Raw genomic sequence first — 18240 nt, forward strand, 5'->3', positions numbered from 1 at the left:
TTCAGCCTAACAGTGTTTACTGAAGGTCTGAGAAGAAGACTATCAGCTTACCCGTGCTAACCCGGCAGCTTCCCATTCAGCTAACTCTGTCAGTCAATATCTCTCCCATTCACAGAAAGGTCACTGGCTGAATCCTCGGGCCCCTGTCCACTGACTCAGTGGGGATTGACATGTTGTTTAGTTATACTATTGTAAAAGCACAGAGCTTGGAGTGTCCTCTTAAGTCCTTTTTAATCAACTAGCTCATAGCTAAACTGAACGAACCTGAAGTGTCTGTCTGTGTGTGTGTGTGCGTGCGTGACTCGTTCACACACACAGCGACACACTGATTCAACTTGCCCAGCTCTTACCCGTTGTGTTCACTGATGTATAACATGTGTCCTATGTCTGAGTTTGTGTGTGTGTGTGTGTGTGCGTGCACACGTGTGCATCCATGTGTGTGTGTGTGTGAAACTCAAGTTGACAGGCCAGCTGGGAGGATATATTAACACACAGAGCAGTAGTGTGTGAACTGTCCTCCCTAGCCTGGACCCCTAACGCTGATCATCCAGCCACTACAGGGCAAGGAGGGCAGTCAACACTGTCTCATGTCCACTAGTAGCCCACTGCATGGCTCCTCAGCCAAACAAATAGAGTCCAATAATTCCTTACTAATTAAACACAGTTCATAACAGTAGTGGGGAGTCTCTATCTTTAGACAGAAAGAGGCTGTGAGATGAACGTTATCTCAGCTGAAGAGAGCCATGGTGGTTGAGGTGGTGAGAATGTGGCCTTTGGATAGCTGTAGCTGTCTGGGGAAGGAAAAGGGGATTGCATGGGGTGTGCTGCCCCCTAATGGATATTGAAGTAAATGCAACTTCTTTAGTTGGATTTTCAAGGCCCTCTCTTACACATATACACACATAATACGCACATACAATATACACACATACATTACACACACACACACACACACACACACACACACACATACACATATGCGCACACACCATTGTTATCAGGAAGTGTTGTTTGTTTGTCTCCTCTGTGTCCTCTCGCATCCCTGGAGAGAAGCAAAAGTAATTCCACTCCCAAGAATACTGGCAAAAATAGCCGGCCAATAAGCCTGTTACCAACCCTTATTCAACTTTTGGAAAAAATTGTGTTTGACCAGATACAATGCTATTTTACTGTAAACAAATTGACAACAGACTTTCAGCACGCTTATAGGGAAGGACATTCAACAAGCACAGCACTTACACAAATTACTGATGATTGGCTGAGAGAAATTGATGATAAGAATATTGTGGGAGCTGTTTTGTTAGACTTCAGTGCAGCTTTTGACATGATCAATCATAGTCTGCTGATAGAAAAATATTATGGCTTTACACCCTCTGCTATATTGTGGATAAAGAGTTACCTGTCTAACAGAACACAGAGGGTGTTCTTTAATGGAAGCCTCTCCAACATAATCCAGGTAGAATCAGGAATTCCCCAGGGCAGTTGTCTAGGCCCCTTACTTTTTTCAATCTTTACTAATGACATGCCAATGGCCTTGAGTAAAGCCAGTGTGGCTACAGTTGAAGTCGGAAGTTTACATACACTTAGGTTGGAGTCATTAAAACTCGTTTTTCAACCACTCCACAAATGTCTTGTTAACAAACTATAGTTTTGGCAAGTCGGTTAGGACATCTACTTTGTGCATGACACAAGTAATTTTTCCAACTATTCTTTACCGACAGATTATTTCGCTTATAATTCACTGCATCACTGTGGTCCTCTATAGCTCAATTGGTAGAGCATGACGCTTGTAACGCCAGGGTAGTGGGTTCGATCCCTGGGACCACCCATACGTTAAAAAAATAAATAAAAATGTATGCACACATGAATGTAAGTCACTTTGAATAAAAGCGTCTGCTAAATGGCATATTATTATTATATTATATTATCACAATTCCAGTGGGTCAGAAGTTTACATACACTAAGTTGACTGTGCCTTTAAACAGCTTGGAAAATTCCAGAAAATGATGTCATGGCTTTAGAAGCTTCTGATAGGCTAATTGACATCATTTGAGTCAATTGGAGGTATACCTGTGGATGTATTTCAAGGCCTACCTTCAAAATCAGTGCCTCTTTGCTTGACATCATGGGAAAATCAAAAGAAATCATCCAAGACCTCAGAAAAAAATTGTAGACCTCCACAAGTCTGGTTCATCCTTGGGAGCAATTTCCAAATGACTGAAGGTACCACGTTCATCTATACAAACAATAGTACGCAAGTATAAACACCATTGGATCACGCAGCCGTCATACCGCTCAGGAAGGAGATGCGTTCTGTCTCCTGGAGATGAACGTACTTTGGTGCGAAAAGTGCAAATCAATCCCAGAACAACATCAAAGGACCTTGTGAAGATGCTGGAGGAAACAGGTACAAAAGTATCTATATCCACAGTAAAACGAGTCCTATATCGACATAACCTGAAAGGCCAATCAGCAAGGAAGAAGCCACTGCTCCAAAACCGCCATAAAAAGCCAGACTATGGTTTGCAACTGCACATGGGGACAAAGATCTTACTTTTTGGAGAAATGTCCTCTGGTCTGTTGAAACAAAAATAGAACTGTTTGGCCATAATGACCATCGTTATGTTTGGAGGAAAAAGGGGGTCGCTTGCAAGCCGAAGAATACCATTCCAACCGTGAAGCACGGGGGTGGGAGCATCAAAAATGGCTTAAAGACATCAAAGTCAAGGTATTTGAATGGCCATCACAAAGCCCTTACCTCAATCCTATAGTAAATTTGTGGGCAGAACTGAAAAAGCGTGTGCAAGCAAGGAGGCCTACAAACCTGACTCAGTTACACCAGCTCTGTCAGGAGGAATGGGCCAAAATTCACCCAACTTATTGTGGGAAGCTTGTGGAAGGCTAGCCAAAAAGTTTGACCCAAGTTAAACCATTTAAAGGCAATGCTACCAAATACTAATTTCTGACCCACTTGGAATGTGATGAAATAAATAAAAGCTGAAATAAATCATTCTCTCTACTATTATTCTGACATTTCACATTCTTAACATAAAGTGGTGATCCTAACTGACCTAAGACAATGAATTTTTACTAGGATTAAATGTCAGAAATTGTGAAAAACTGAGTTTAAATGTATTTGGCTACGGTATATGTAAACTTTCGTCTTCAACTGTATGTATGCGGATGACTCAACACTATACACGTCAGCTACTACAGCGAGTGAAATCACTGCAACACTTAACAAAGAGCTGCAGTTAGTTTCAGAATGGGTGGCAAGAAATAAGTTAGTCCTAAGTATTTCCAAAACTAAAAGCATTGTATTTGGGACAAATCATTCACTAAACCATAAACCTCAACTAAATCTTGTAATAAATAATGTGGAAATTGAGCAAGTTGAGGTGACTAAACTGCTTGGAGTAACCCTGGATTGTAAACTGTCATGGTCAAAACATGTTGATACCACAGTAGCTAAGATGGGTAGAAGTCTGTCCATAATAAAGCTCTGCTTTGCCTTTTTAACAACACTATCAACAAGGCAGGTCCTACAGGCTCTAGTTTTGTCGCACCCGGACTACTGTTCAGTCATGTGGTCAGGTGCCACAAAGAGGGACCTCGGAAAAATACAATTGGCTCAGAACAAGGCAGCACGGCTGGCCCTTAAATGTACACGGAGAGCTAACATTAATAATATGCATGTAAATACTCCTTTGGCTCAAAGTGGAGGAGAGATTGACTTCATCATTACTTGTTTTTGTAAGAAGTGTTGACATGCTGAATGCTCCGAGGTGTCTATTTAAACTACTAGCACACAGCTCGGACACCCATGCATACCCCACAAGACATGTCACCAAAGGTCTCTTCACAATCCCGAAGTCAAGAACAGACTATGGGAGGCACACAGTACAACATAGAGCCATGGCTACATGGAACTCTATTCCACATCAGGTAACTGATGCAAGCAGTAGAATCGGATAAAAAAAAAAACGGATATAAATACACCTTATGGAACAGCGGGGACTGTGAAGAGACACACACAGGCACAGACACACATACACATGATAAGACATGCACTCTACACACACGTGCACATGGATGTTGTATTGTAAATATGTGGTGGTGGCGTGGTGGCCTGAGGGAACACACAGAATGTGTTGGATAAGGTGTTATGAAATGTAATGTCATGTAGTATTTTAAACTGTATGTAACTGTCTTATGTTGCTGGACCCCAGGAAGAGTAGCTGCTGCCTTGGCAGCAGCTAATAGGGATCCATAATAAATACAAATACAAATACACACACAGGAGTGTGTGGTTCCAGTTATGTAACAGGCCTATAGACTGACACGACTCTCACTATCATATCACTTCCAGACTCAGCCCTGCCTGGGGTCAAACACACATACACACACACACACACATACCCACACACACACACATAAACACACATACAAACACACACACACACACACATCCACTCCCAGCCAACCAAGCAGGAAGGGCTAAACATAGTTACATAATCAGCCCTCTCACCTTTTCACTGTCAATACTGTTACTGTCATATAACCACTAAAGCAACCCACTAAAGGGGTCTACACACTATATTCATTGCTTATCTCATCTCTTATCCACGTTCTGGTACGTTATATGCTCACTGTCAAACAGTCAGTAGAGAGATGGTGTTCTGGATATCAATGTATGTTGAATGGACTTTATAGTACACTTAATATAATAATAATAATAATAATAATAGTAATAGTAATAGTAATAATATATGCCATCCTCTATTGAACTCCATTTTGTTCCTCCACACTAAATGGAAGTACATCAGTTTTACAGATTGTGAACTGTTTGATTTTATGTAGGAATGGACATTTGATACATCTTCTTAGTTTCCAAGCAGGTGCCATTGAAGCTCTCCATGGTAACTAGGAAAACCCACACCTCCTGACCATCTCACTTTTCATCATGTGAGATTTTATTTCTCCATCAGCAACAGTTGAACCAGATAAAGTGGCATGATATTGAATTTGACATTTTGGGGGGTTCCCCAGGGGTACGTATATGTCCCTCTGCATTTTGCAGTTGTTGTATTGTTATAATCTTTATTAACATTTTGACATTTACATTTTAGTCATGTAGCAGACGCTCTTATCCAAAGTGACTTACAGTTAGTGCATTAATCTTAAGGTAGCTAGGTAATACAATCACATATTACAGTCATGGTAAGTAAATAAAGCCGCTATCAGCAACATGTTGCTGACTCACGAGAGGCTCTTGTTCTATAGACTCCAGAGCAGTGAGTGTGCTGCTTTCCTGTGACTGATGGGCTGATTGTTGATGGATGGAGAGTGATGTAGGCACTGAGTGCTCCACTTGCACTTTTCTCACGCCGCTCTGGAGACGGCGCTGGGGCTGCCATGGGCCCCACATCCTGCCATTGAAATGGCCGCTGTGACGGCACGTAACCTCCTCCTCCTCCCTTTTCCCCTCTTTCCCTTTCCCCCGCTCCACTCTGCTCCCACCACTGTTTGTCAGTTGGTCCGTGTCGTTATGGCTAAGTGCAGTGGTGATGCGACTTCCTTCCTGCCCGCCCACTAGAGTGACACTTAGGTTATCCATGTCTCCCATTGGCTGCGCTGAGCTGTCGATCACACTGACCTCCAGGTCCACTGGTGTCCTATTAATATTCCACAGTGACCCTGATTCCTGCCACCAACAACCAGAGTAGTGGGCTGAAGTACAGACAGTTTGTGTTGTATGATTCTCTATAGACTTTTGATAGACATGTTTTGGAGTGAACCATGAGTCAGACAGATACTACCCCCATCCTCCACCCACACCCCAGACCTCTGCCCTATATTATGCGTGTACTCCCATTCCCTACTGTTTCTCTGGGCTGGGCCATGCTTGGTTTGTGGATTAAAGCGTAGCGCAGCTGTTGTCCCTGTGATCAAAGCGGATTGGGGCCCTGTCACTGTCAATCCCTGTGTTCAGCAGGGCCGTTCTGTTTGGGATTATCACACCTGTGGTTCAGGGATTAATCCCACCAGAGACATGGGAACCAGGGACAGGGGGCCCAGAGATCTGGGGGCAAGGGATTGAGGGGCGGACCACACCCCTAGGCCTTGCCCTTGTGGCCTGGGTGAATTTTAATGTGTGGGGGGCAAAGATGATAAAAGTGGGGTCCGGGTACCCCCAAAACACACACTAAGATAATTATTAGAGTATATGGAGAGAAAGTTAGTGAGTATGATAATAAAATGGGTCAGAAAGCAGTAAGATCTATCAAACAAAACATATATATATCAAAGATAAAAGCCAACATGGGCAAGTTAATTCAACATGTTGGAGATGAATGTAACAACTCGCGATCTTCAGTTGCATTCAGTAATGTACAGTACCCACATAGGCTACTGTAACATTTGATCCGTAGCATGGTACTTAAAGTGAAGAGCACACCCATGTGGTCATAAACAGAGCTGTTGTATCAACATCTGTATCAGTGACAGTTTGTGTCTCAATCCAGTGTTATATTTCTGAGTGGATCCCAGTTTCCTCTGATGCAGAGGATCATGATGCAGAAAATACCCTGTTGTTGTTTGTGTTTGATTCGCCTCTCATGTTTGCATCCCATTTGCTTTGGGCAGTTTGTCTTACAGCTTAACGTCGCTTCCCCCTTTTCCCCCGGAAAAAAAGAAAGAAAAGAAATCTCTTAAAAGCTGCTGTCCATCGAGCACTTCTCCATTTGCAAAGAGGCCAAATCCTTGCTGATGGTTTTAGTTCCCATCAGTCAGTCTTAGCCGCGGCCCTGACAGCCCCCAAACACATGAAATACCGCCGGAGCGCCAGCGTGGCTTGGGCGCCCATTCTCCCACTGTGTTTCATAAACACGGACTTAACCCAGCGCTCCCCTGAAAGATACACTCACTGTCACGGACACGGCACATCCCTAATGGAACTTGACACTGTAACATTCCTCTCTCTCTCTCTCTCTCTCTCTCCCTCCCTCCTCACAGAACGTGCCATTTGGAATCTGAAAAATATCCACTTCCACTATCTTGGCTCTGTCACAGGTGCAAAGTGTGTTATGTGGTGGTTGTATGTAATCAGGGATGGTCAAAAATTACAAAATACAGATACAAAATACCACAAAGATCAATGTATCAAAATAAACAACAAAAAACATGTATTTTGTAATGTTTGTATTTTAAAATCCCAAAATACATTTGCAAGTAGCTGGCCCGAACAGCAACATTATTCTCAGTAACGGTTACAAAAACATTTTACTTGCTATGACTGTGATATGTTGTTGTTTATCTACCTTAGTTGAGCAAGTCACTCTGGATAAGAGTGTGAAAATTAACATACCAAAATGAACTGCAAAGCACATTGGGTATTACTATTGGCCTTATTTCGGGGCAGAGCTCATTAGAATAATACTCACCATGCTTTACAATGGTTATTTTCATATACATGTACTGTATATTTAGTTCATTTAGCAGACGCTTTTATCACACCATAGTGCTATCAGACTTCTGATACCAATGCAGGGTGAAAGGAGGGCCACAAAATGTGAACCGCTATAAAACAAATGGTATAGAATGCTTTATTTTATTTTGAAAATACAAATTACATTGGAGAGTAGTTCAGCCCAGTGTTATTCAAATTACAAAGTACTCAGAAGTAATTGAAATACTGCCCATCTCTGCATGTAATACACAAGGACAAGTGTTATACACGGAGTTAAGATACATTAGTCAGTTGCATAAAAGATAGAACTTGGCTAGATGGTTACATATTGTGATGTATTACATTGACACATCCAGATTAATACAAAGATTAATTAGAGAAGCAGGTACAATGTTATTTTTCAAAGCAAGTAAAGATGTTTATACAATCTTTATTGACATGTTTGACATTACTATTATGTTTCATTTAGAGTAGACTGAAGGATGGAGATAATTATGCACTCATGTAAAGTTTAAGGGCTCGATTCATTCCGTATCCCGGAAGTTCAGCGCTACAGCCCAATTTAAATTTAAAGAAAATGTTCCCACATTCGCTGGAGACTGCATTCATATTCAACGGTGCTGCATATCGGCTTAATCGGACATTACCTTTACATTTCAATCGCGCTATAGCACTAACCAAAGAGGAAGAGGTGAAGAGAGGGATAACTGGACCCAAAATCTGTCTTCTCCAGCATGTGGCGGTAATTATCATTTTTTTTGCGTACCAAGCGAGAAGTTTTTTTATGGAGGTCAATGAGAGTATTGCATTTGGTTAATAAAAAATAACAAAAATGGCTTATTTGCTAGTTGTGGCTTATTTGATCTAATATAAGTTTTGTAATGATAGGTTGTTACGAGGTACGGTATTAGTAGGACATGTGCCATCCCGGCAACTTTGAGAAAAAACACTTTATATTGGAGTTGTGCCTGGTCGTCACTACTTACCGCAGCCACAAAATCATAAACCCCGCCTATTTCTACAATTTCTCTTCTTAAAATGTGATTTTAAACCTAACCTTAACCACACTGCTAACCTTATGCCTACACTAACCTTAACCACACTGCTAACCTTATGCCTACACTAACCTCAAATTAAAACCAAAAAGCACATTTTTGTTTTAACAGCTGTGGTAACTAGTGGAAACCTTTGTGCCTGCTGTTCACATACATATCTGCCCTTTAATTAAATGGTCCCACATAATCTTGCCTCCTCTCGACTGCCTTCCATTTATGAAGACGTTTATTTTCATTGATATAGCGGCCACTAGAGTATCTGGTCAATATAATGGATAATCTGTGCACTGTCACTCTGGGCACACAACTTCATTTCAACATGGAGAATCAATGAGATTCCAACCTATTTTCAACCACTCAAAAAGACAGCCAAAAGTATGTTGAATTCCCAATGTGTTATTACTATGCTTTCAACAATTTAAAAGCACCTCAAGTTCAAATGGGAATACAATGTCAAAAATTTTGTTTATTTATACAACATAATGTGTTATCACAGTGCTTGATCTAAATAAAATGTTATTTAAAGTGCATTTAGAATCGCAACACACTTTATATTAAAACAATAATAAAATAACATAGAAAGCAAAACAATCACTTGTTAAAAGCCTGGCTAAAAAGGTGAGGTTTTAAAAGTGATTTAAAAACCTCAATGGTTTTTAAATCATGTATTTAGATTGTAGTTAGGTATTGTAGGTAGTTTATCTAGGTAGTTATCGTAGGTTATCGTAGGTTATTGTAGGTAATTATTGTAGGTAAGTACTGTATTCGGCTGAGCCCGGTGAAGCACTAGGCTAGCTAACCCACTACCTGGACTAGCTAGCGGGTAGCTACTGGTAACTATTAGCAACTGTGGATAGTTGTTTCCAATGTTATTTCATGCTTAAGAGTACCTGTAATTATGCCAGCTAGCTGCCTACCATTCAGCTGTTTTTCTAACCTCATTATCTGAAGCGTTAACGTTAGGTAGTTAGTAGCTACTGTACTCGAAATGTAGCTAGCTTGTTGCTACCTGGATAGCTAACTAGACAATAGCTGGAACGACCTAGCGAACAGACGCGAACTGGCTGAATCAATTCAGTGGCTAGCTTTGCACTTAACTGGCTAACAGTAGCTACTAAGGGTAAGTTATAACTTACATTTGTGTTTGGTTTTTACATACTGGTAACCAGAGTCGTTCAAGGGAATTCGGGACATGGGTGACTAGTTAACGTTAGCTTGGCTCTCTCTGTGTGTTCGTGCCGTGGGAGGAGTGTTTTTTTCGTTGGCAGAGAGCAATGGCTAGCTAGTATGCTAACTATTCTAGCTAACTAACTGGCTGAATAAGTTGACGACGGACTCACTCAAACTGTCAAAACTAACCCAAAACGTTACACAACGTTAGACACGGACACTAATGATCTGCTTGGCGTGTTAACACACTGGTGGTTTGTTGTAACCGAGTATTGGTGCTAAACCGTGTTATTTGAGCCTGGCATGCTAGTTGGCTATGGCATCATAGGATTCTGTGCCCTGGACGGTTTTCACAGAAGAATACTGTACCAAGTTAGCTTCCTGAATAAACTAAGTTAGTCTATTCCTAGAAAACATTGAACCGCTGTAGTTTACAACAATTATAATTTCTAAAGTGGAAGTTGGGAGAGTTATATTTGAGTGTTTCAGTGAAACGTAAGTGAGGGAGGCCCCGCTCTCTCGCTTTCCCAGATGTTTAGTTCATTTCATTCCGATCTCCTTTGCATTATTGTAGCCATTTTCTGTAGCCTGTCAACTATGCGTCTGTCTATCCCTGTTCTCTCCTCTCCGCACAGGCTATACAAACGCCTCACACCGCATGGCTGCTGCCACTCTAACCTGGTGGTCCCTACACGCATGACCCACGTGGAGTTCCAGGTCACCGGCAGCCTCTGGAACTGCCGTTCTGCGGCCAACAAGGCAGAGTTAATCTCAGCCTATGCTACCCACCAGTCCCTCGACTTCTTGGCGCTGACGGAAACATGGATTACCACAGAAAACACTGCTACTCCTACTGCTCTCTCCTCGTCTGACCATGTGTTCTCGCATACCCCAAGAGCATCTGGTCAGTGGGGTGGTGGCACAGGAATCCTCATCTCTCCCAAGTGGACATTCTCTCTTTCTCCCCTGACCCATCTGTCTATCTCCTCATTTGAATTCCATGCTGTCACAGTCACTAGCCCATTCAAGCTTAACATCCTTATAATTTATTGCCCTCCAGGTTCCCTTGGAGAGTTCATCAATGAGCTTGACGCCTTGATAAGTTCCTTTCCTGAGGATGGCTCACCCCTCACAGTTCTGGGTGACTTTAACCTCCCTACGTCTACCTTTGACTAATTTCTCTCTGCCTCCTTCTTTCCACTCATCTCCACTTTTGACCTCACCCTCTCACCGTCCCCCCCTACTCACAAGGCAGGCAATGCGCTTGACCTCATCTTTACTAGATGCTGTTCTTCTACTAATCTCACTGCAACTCCCCTCCAAGTCTCCGACCACTACTTTGTATCCTTTTCTCTCTCGCTCTCCTCCAACACTACTCACTCTGCCCCTACTCAGATGGTAATGCACCGTCGCAAACTTCGCTCTCTCTCTCCTGCTACTCTCTCCTCTTCCATCCTATCATCTCTTCCCTCTGCTAAATCCTTCTCCCTCCAATCTCCTGATTCTGCCTCCTCAACCCTCCTCTCCTCCCTTTCTGCATCCTTTGACTCTCTATGTCCCCTATCCTCCCGGCCGGCTCGGTCCTCCCCTCCGGCTCCGTGGCTTGACGACTCATTGCGAGCTCACAGAACAGGGCTCCGGGCAGCCGAGCGGAAATGGAGGAAAACTAGACACCCTGCGGACCTGGCATCTTTTCACTCCCTCCTCTCTACATTTTCGTCCTCTGTTTCTGCTGCTAAAGCCACTTTCTACCACTCTAAATTCCACAAGCATCTGCCTCTAACCCTAGGAAGCTCTTTGCCACCTTCTCCTCCCTGCTGAATCCTCCTCCCCCTCCGCCTCCCCCCCCCCCCCCCCCCCTCCCTCTCTGTGAATGACTTCGTCAACCATTTTGAAAAGAAGGTTGACGACATCCGATCCTCGTTTGTTAAGTCAAATGACACCGCTGGTCCTGCTCACACTGCCCTACCCTATGCTTTGACTTCTTTTTCCCCTCTCTCTCCAAATGAAATCTTGCGACTTGTGACGGCCGGCCGCCCAACAACCTGCCCGCTTGACCCTATCCCCTCCTCTCTTCTCCAGACCATTTCCGGAGACCTTCTCCCTTACCTCACCTCGCTCATCAACTCATCCTTGACCACTGGCTATGTCCCTTCCGTCTTCAAGAGAGCGAGAGTTGCACCCCTTCTCAAAAAACCTACACTTGATCCCTCCGATGTCAACAACTACAGACCAGTATCCCTTCTTTCTTTTCTCTCCAAAACTCTTGAGCGTGCCGTCTTTAGCCAACTCTCTTGCTATCTCTCTCAGAATTACCTTCTTGATCCAAACCAGTCAGGTTTCAAGACTGGTCATTCAACTGAGACTGCTCTTCTCTGTGTCACGGAGGCTCTCTGCACTGCTAAAGCTAACTCTCTCTCCTCTGCTCTCGTCCTTCTAGACCTATCTGCTTCCTTTGATACCATCAGATCCTCCTCTCCACCCTCTCCGAGTTGGGCATCTCCGGCGCGGCTCACTCTTGGATTGCGTCCTACCTGACAGGTCGCTCCTACCAGGTGGTGTGGCGAAAATCTGTCTCCGCACCACGTGCTCTCACCACTGGTGTCCCCCAGGGCTCAGTTCTAGGCCCTCTCCTATTCTCGGTATACAACAAGTCACTTGGCTCTGTCATATCCTCACATGGCCTCTCCTATCATTGCTATGCAGACGACACACAATTAATCTTCTCCTTTCCCCCTTCTGATAACCAGGTGGCGAATCGCATCTCTGCATGTCTGGCAGACATATCAGTGTGGATGACGGATCACCACCTCAAGCTGAACCTCAGCAAGACGGAGCTGCTCTTCCTCCCGGGGAAGGACTGCCCGTTCCATGATCTCGCCATCACGGTTGACAACTCCGTTGTGTCCTCCTCCCAGAGTGCAAAGAGCCTTGGCGTGACCCTGGACAACACCCTGTCGTTCTCCGCTAACATCAAGGCGGTGACCCGATCCTGTAGGTTCATGCTCTACAGCATTCGCAGAGTACGACCCTGCCTTACACAGGAAGCGGCACAGGTCCTAATCCAGGCACTTGTCATCTCCCGTCTGGATTACTGCAACTCGCTGTTGGCTGGGCTCCCTGCCTGTGCCATTAAACCCCTACAACTCATCCAGAACGCCGCAGCCCGTCTGGTGTTCAACCTTCCCAAGTTCTCTCACGTCACCCCGCTCCTCCGCACACTCCACTGGCTTCCAGTTGAAGCTCGCATCTGCTACAAGACCATGGTGCTTGCCTACGGAGCTGTGAGGGGAACGGCACCTCCGTACCTTCAGGCTCTGATCAGTCCCTACACCCAAACGAGGGCATTGCGTTCATCCACCTCTGGCCTGCTGGCCCCCCTACCTCTGCGGAAGCACAGTTCCCACTCAGCCCAGTCAAAACTGTTCGCTGCTCTGGCACCCCAATGGTGGAACAAGCTCCCTCACGACGCCAGGACAGCGGAGTCACTCACCACCTTCCGGAGACACTTGAAACCCCACCTCTTTAAGGAATACCTGGGATAGTATAAAGTAATCCTTCTACCCCCCCTTACCCCACCCCCAAAAAATAAAAATAAAAATATACAAAAAATAAATATTGTAAAGTGGTTGTCCCACTGGCTATCATAAGGTGAATGCACCAATTTGTAAGTCGCTCTGGATAAGAGCATCTGCTAAAAGACGAAAATGTAAAATGTAAATGTGTCTGCCCCTCTTATCTGACAGGGCAAGCTGTTCCACAACTGCGGCGCTTTAAGAGAGAACGCTCCTCCACGTGCCTCGGTTCACCATCTTAGAACCGTAAGCCCAGACCATCTCCTTGAGAGCGGAGCATCCTGACTCGAATGTATGGAACGAGCACAACCTAATACCACAACCAAATGACCTAGATTGCGGCTAATTGAGTCCAAGTGATCAATGCCATTTGAGGGTGGCTATTTGAAGAATCTCAAATATAAAATATATTTAGGTTTGTTTAACACTATTTTGGTGACTACATGATTCCATATGTGTTATTTCATAGTTTTGATGTCTTCACTATTATTCTACAATGTAAACATTTTTTTACTAATAAAAAAAAAACCTTGAATGAGTAGGTGTGTCCAAACTTTTGGCGGGTAGTGTATATACATTTTGTTTACAGGCACTTACATTTTTCAAATTTCTTTAGTGAATAATGTCACCAAAGCATTGTCAGATACAGGACCTTTTCTTTGGATTTAACAGTGTTAAACAGTACTGTTAATGCCATTACTGATCTTCATTATTACAAAATCATCTTCTTACCTTTTTGTAATTTAGCAGACACTCTTATCCAGAGCGATTCAGAGGAGCAATTAAGGTTAAGTGCCTTGCTCAAATCGACCGATTTTTCAACTAGTTGATTTGGGGATTCAAACCAGCAACCTGTCAGTTATTGGCCCAATATTTTAACTGCTAGGCTACCTGCTGTAGCTGGTAACCATTAACTGTGTTAACCATGAACTATGACAGAGAAGATCCAGGTACTAACCGCTCCAGAACTTGTCCACCTTGGACTGAAACGCCTCCGGAAGCCTCTCCCAAACTTCCTCACTGTTCACCAGATATGTTTCTGGATCCAGGACCACACTGCCTGCTGGGACAAGCCTGGAACACTTCTGCACAGCCTGGTAAACCTGGAGATATTAAGGGTTTATCCTAAAACTGGACCAAAGTCTGACTCCTGGAGAGCCAAAGTGTATGCTGACATTTGTTCCAGACCAAAAAAAGTGCTATTAATCAGGTAAAATGTTGGTCTTTAGATTCACCTGGAGCAGCTGTTTCTGGTCTCTCTGCAATGCTAGCTCTATGCAGAACATTTCCTCCTCTAAGGCCATATGGACGTCCTCCATCTTCCCTATCTGACTCCTTGCTTGCTGCAGGATCCCTTTCTCCTTCTCGTCCATGGAGGCCATCACTCGCTTCTGCACCTCTGTGATGGCTGACATCAGCATGGTGAAATCTGTCAGCTGCTCTTCTTTTTGCAGCTTGACAGACGTCTGACAGCAAGAGGTGACGGAATGAATTCTAATTTCATACCAAAGAGCTTTTGTATGACAAATCATATTATTATTATTATTTTTGTTTATTTTTGACACAATATACACTACCGGTCAAATGTTTTAGAACACCTACTCATTCAAGTGTTTTTCTTTATTTATACTATTTTCTACATTGTAGAATAATAGTGAAGACATCAAAACTATGAAATAACACATAAAGTGTTAAACAAATCAAAATATATTTGAGATTTGAGATTCTTCAAATAGCCACCCTTTGCCTTTATGACAACTTTGCACAGTCTTGGCACTCGCTATACCAAACACTTATAAGTCTTATTGTCACGCCCTGACAAAGAGTTCGCTAGTTGGTTTGGTCAGGGTGTGAATATCTATGTATGTGTATTTCTATGTGGACATTCTATGTTTGGTATTTCTATGTTGGCCGGGTGTGGTTCCCAATCAGAGGCAGCTGTCGATCGTTGTCTCTGATTGGGGATCATACTTAGGTAGCCATTTTGCCTACCTATGTTGTGGGATCTTGACTCTTGTTTGGCTTGTTTGTGTGTAGCCATTGTGAGCGTCACGTTACGTTTGTTGTGTGTTTACTTCATAAATAAACATGTAGGCATTCCACGCTGCACCTTGGTCCAATCCTGTACTCAACGAACGTGACACTTATAAGTGTTTGGTATAGTGCCTTAGAGATGTATCAGTGATTTTGGTTGTCCGGTGATGTCATCAAACAGGTGTGTTGCCTGGAAAAGTATGCCAGTTGGCCTAATACTAGTGTCGTTAAGCTAACTGGTATGTGTATTTTGTTTGGGAGAAAACGTGGAGTTAGGGTTTTGATCAACTCTGTAGGTGCTTTGTTTGCATCTTTTGTTACAGCTTTTTTGATTTTCACTGTTTGGTAGGCCCAGTGTTGGTTGCCTTTGTTTGTTTTTCTGGTAAACATGCCACTGCGGTGGATAGTTGGTTGTGTGTTTCGTTGGAGAGAGGAACATTGGTTAGTTTCCAGGTCCCTGCCCAGGCTGGAAACTCTTGCTCTACTCGCTGTTGGGACATTGGTCCGAGGAGGTGAGTACAATCTGGTGTCTAGCTCAGTGGAAGATTTGGGTATGGGAGTGCCATTTGCTACCGGGAGCTATAGCCTTTCTTTTCCGCTGTTAGGCTTAGCGACATGTTCCACTTTGGAATACGTTGGGCATGGTTATTTTTGTGTGGTGTCCGTGGACAGAGCAGTTGTCTCGGGGCACTTCCGTGGCTCGGGGGGAATCTGCCAGCGTGCTGGGGGATTTTCCATGCCAGCGGGCTACAGTGCATAATTACCCACCGGGAATCCACACAAAGACTAGGGTTGAGCTATTGTAGGATTTGGGGAAGCTCCTTATATCTCATCTCTCTCCTGTGGTGTCCGGTGTAATTGGCGCTTCTCTTGTTGTGGTCCGGTCTGGTGTGCTCAGCAGAGGGGAAGAGCGAGATTTTTTGTTGTTGCTGCAGTTACTTGTGACTATGGCGTCTAATGTAGACGAGTTAATTCACGTTCCATCAGAGGAACTGTTAGTTATGTACTAAAGAACAGCCGTTGAAGATCGCTGAACACTACCAGGTTGAAATTAGTGACAAACATCTAAAATTCTGTTAGGTTGATATTGAAGGCCAATCTGATGGAGAGTGGTATGCTCGTAGTTACCACTGGGGCAGCCTCTGCCGAGGACTCGTCAACCCCCCAGCCGTCTCCCCGTTTTGATACAATGGCCGCTCCGTCTGTTAGCCATAGTGGTCTTCCTTTTTAACAGCAGAAATAACTGCTTCTGTTAAAGCTAGAGCATGATCGTGTTAAGAATGATAAGAAATTGGAATTTAAAAAGGATTTTGAGCGCGCCAAAATCAAGCTGCAACAAGAGTGGCTAGAATTGGTTAGGGATAGAAAGCTCTTGGGAGAGTTTGCTTAGGGAAGGTCGCTCCTCTCTGTCGTGCTCCGGACACATTTTATATTTTTGTAAACTTACGGCTGTTGCCAAAATTTAATGAGAAGGACCCTGAGACGTTATTTTCGTTGTTTGAGCGCGTTGCTGATGCTAGGAGTTGGCCTGATTCTGATCGCACTTTAATGTTGCAGTGTGTGTTGACTGGTAAAGCGCAGGAAGCATATTCAGCTCTTGGTGTAGCCGACAGTGTCAGCTATGCTAAGGTTAAAATGGCTGTTACAGATTTACGAATTGGTTCCTGAGGCTTACCGCCAATGATTTAGAACTTTAAAAAGGGCTGATAAAAAGACTAATGTTGAGTTTGAGAGAGTTATCTTCACAGTTTAATTGCTGGTGTTCCGCCTCTGTGGTTAAGACTTTCCAGGTGCTGTGTGATCTGATTATGCTAGAGCAATTTAAGGACACAATCCCTGATTGAATAGCCACGTACATTAACGAATGAAAAGTGAAGACGGTCTCTGAAGTTGCGGTTTTGGTGGACGAGTATGTTTTGACTCACAAAGGTGGCCCCGTATTCGGAGTGAGTGGGGGTGTTCGGAGAGATTTGGGCCTCACCCACCGAGACACTGGTTCACGGGCGGAGTTTCATTCATCTAGGGTTTAGCCTGGCTCCCGTGGTAAAGCTGACTTCAGTCAAGAGTGTCACTACTGTCAGGGTTCAGGTCACCGCAAAAACGAATGTCCTGTTCTCAGGGTTAAGGGTAAATTCAGTACTTGTGCTAACGTTAAACCTAAGCTTACTGCGTTAGCAGCACCTGTCTCACATCCGTTCACTCCTGTCACTTCGTCTCATGCCCAGGTGCATGTGAAAGTCCCAATTGACCCAGATTATTTACCTTACATTACGGAGGGTTTTGTGTCTCTGTTAGGAAGTAACGACCCGGTGCCAGTGACGATCCTGAGGGACACAGGTGCCTCTGAGTAATTTGTGTTAGAGTCTATGTTACCCTTCTCTGTTGAGACTGATTCTGGGAATAGTGTTTAATCAGGGGAATCGGATTGAACACTCTGTCAGTTCCATTGCATAAACTGATGTTGGATTCTGAACTGGTGAAAGGTGAGGTTGTTGTAGGGGTGCGTCCTTCATTGCCTGTTGAGGTTATCGACGTTATCCTTGGGAATAACTTGGCTGGTGAGCATGTATGGCCTGTCGTGTCTCCACCTCTAGTGGTTTCCGCTAAGCCGTCGTTTGTAGGGATTCCCGATGAGAGCGCGTGGAGTTTCCCAGAGGTGTTCTCTGCATGTGCGGTGATGCGTTCCATGAGCCGTGGCGACCTGGTCACTGCGCCGGCTAACGATAATGTTACAAAATCTGTCACTACTTTCCCTGTTATCCCGTTATCTGTGCCCCGCTCCGATCTAATCAAGGAGCAGTGGGCTGACCCCACATTAGAAGAGTTGCATAACCAAATTGTGCCTGTGGAATAGTTGGGAGATGTCACCAATGGCTATTTTAATAATTTAATTTAATATTTTCTCCAGGATGATGTCCTGATAAGAAAATGGGTGCCT

This window comes from Coregonus lavaretus (genome assembly GCF_964263955.1).
Source record: "Coregonus lavaretus genome assembly, chromosome: 5".
In the NCBI taxonomy this organism is placed as follows: Eukaryota; Metazoa; Chordata; class Actinopteri; order Salmoniformes; family Salmonidae; genus Coregonus; species Coregonus lavaretus.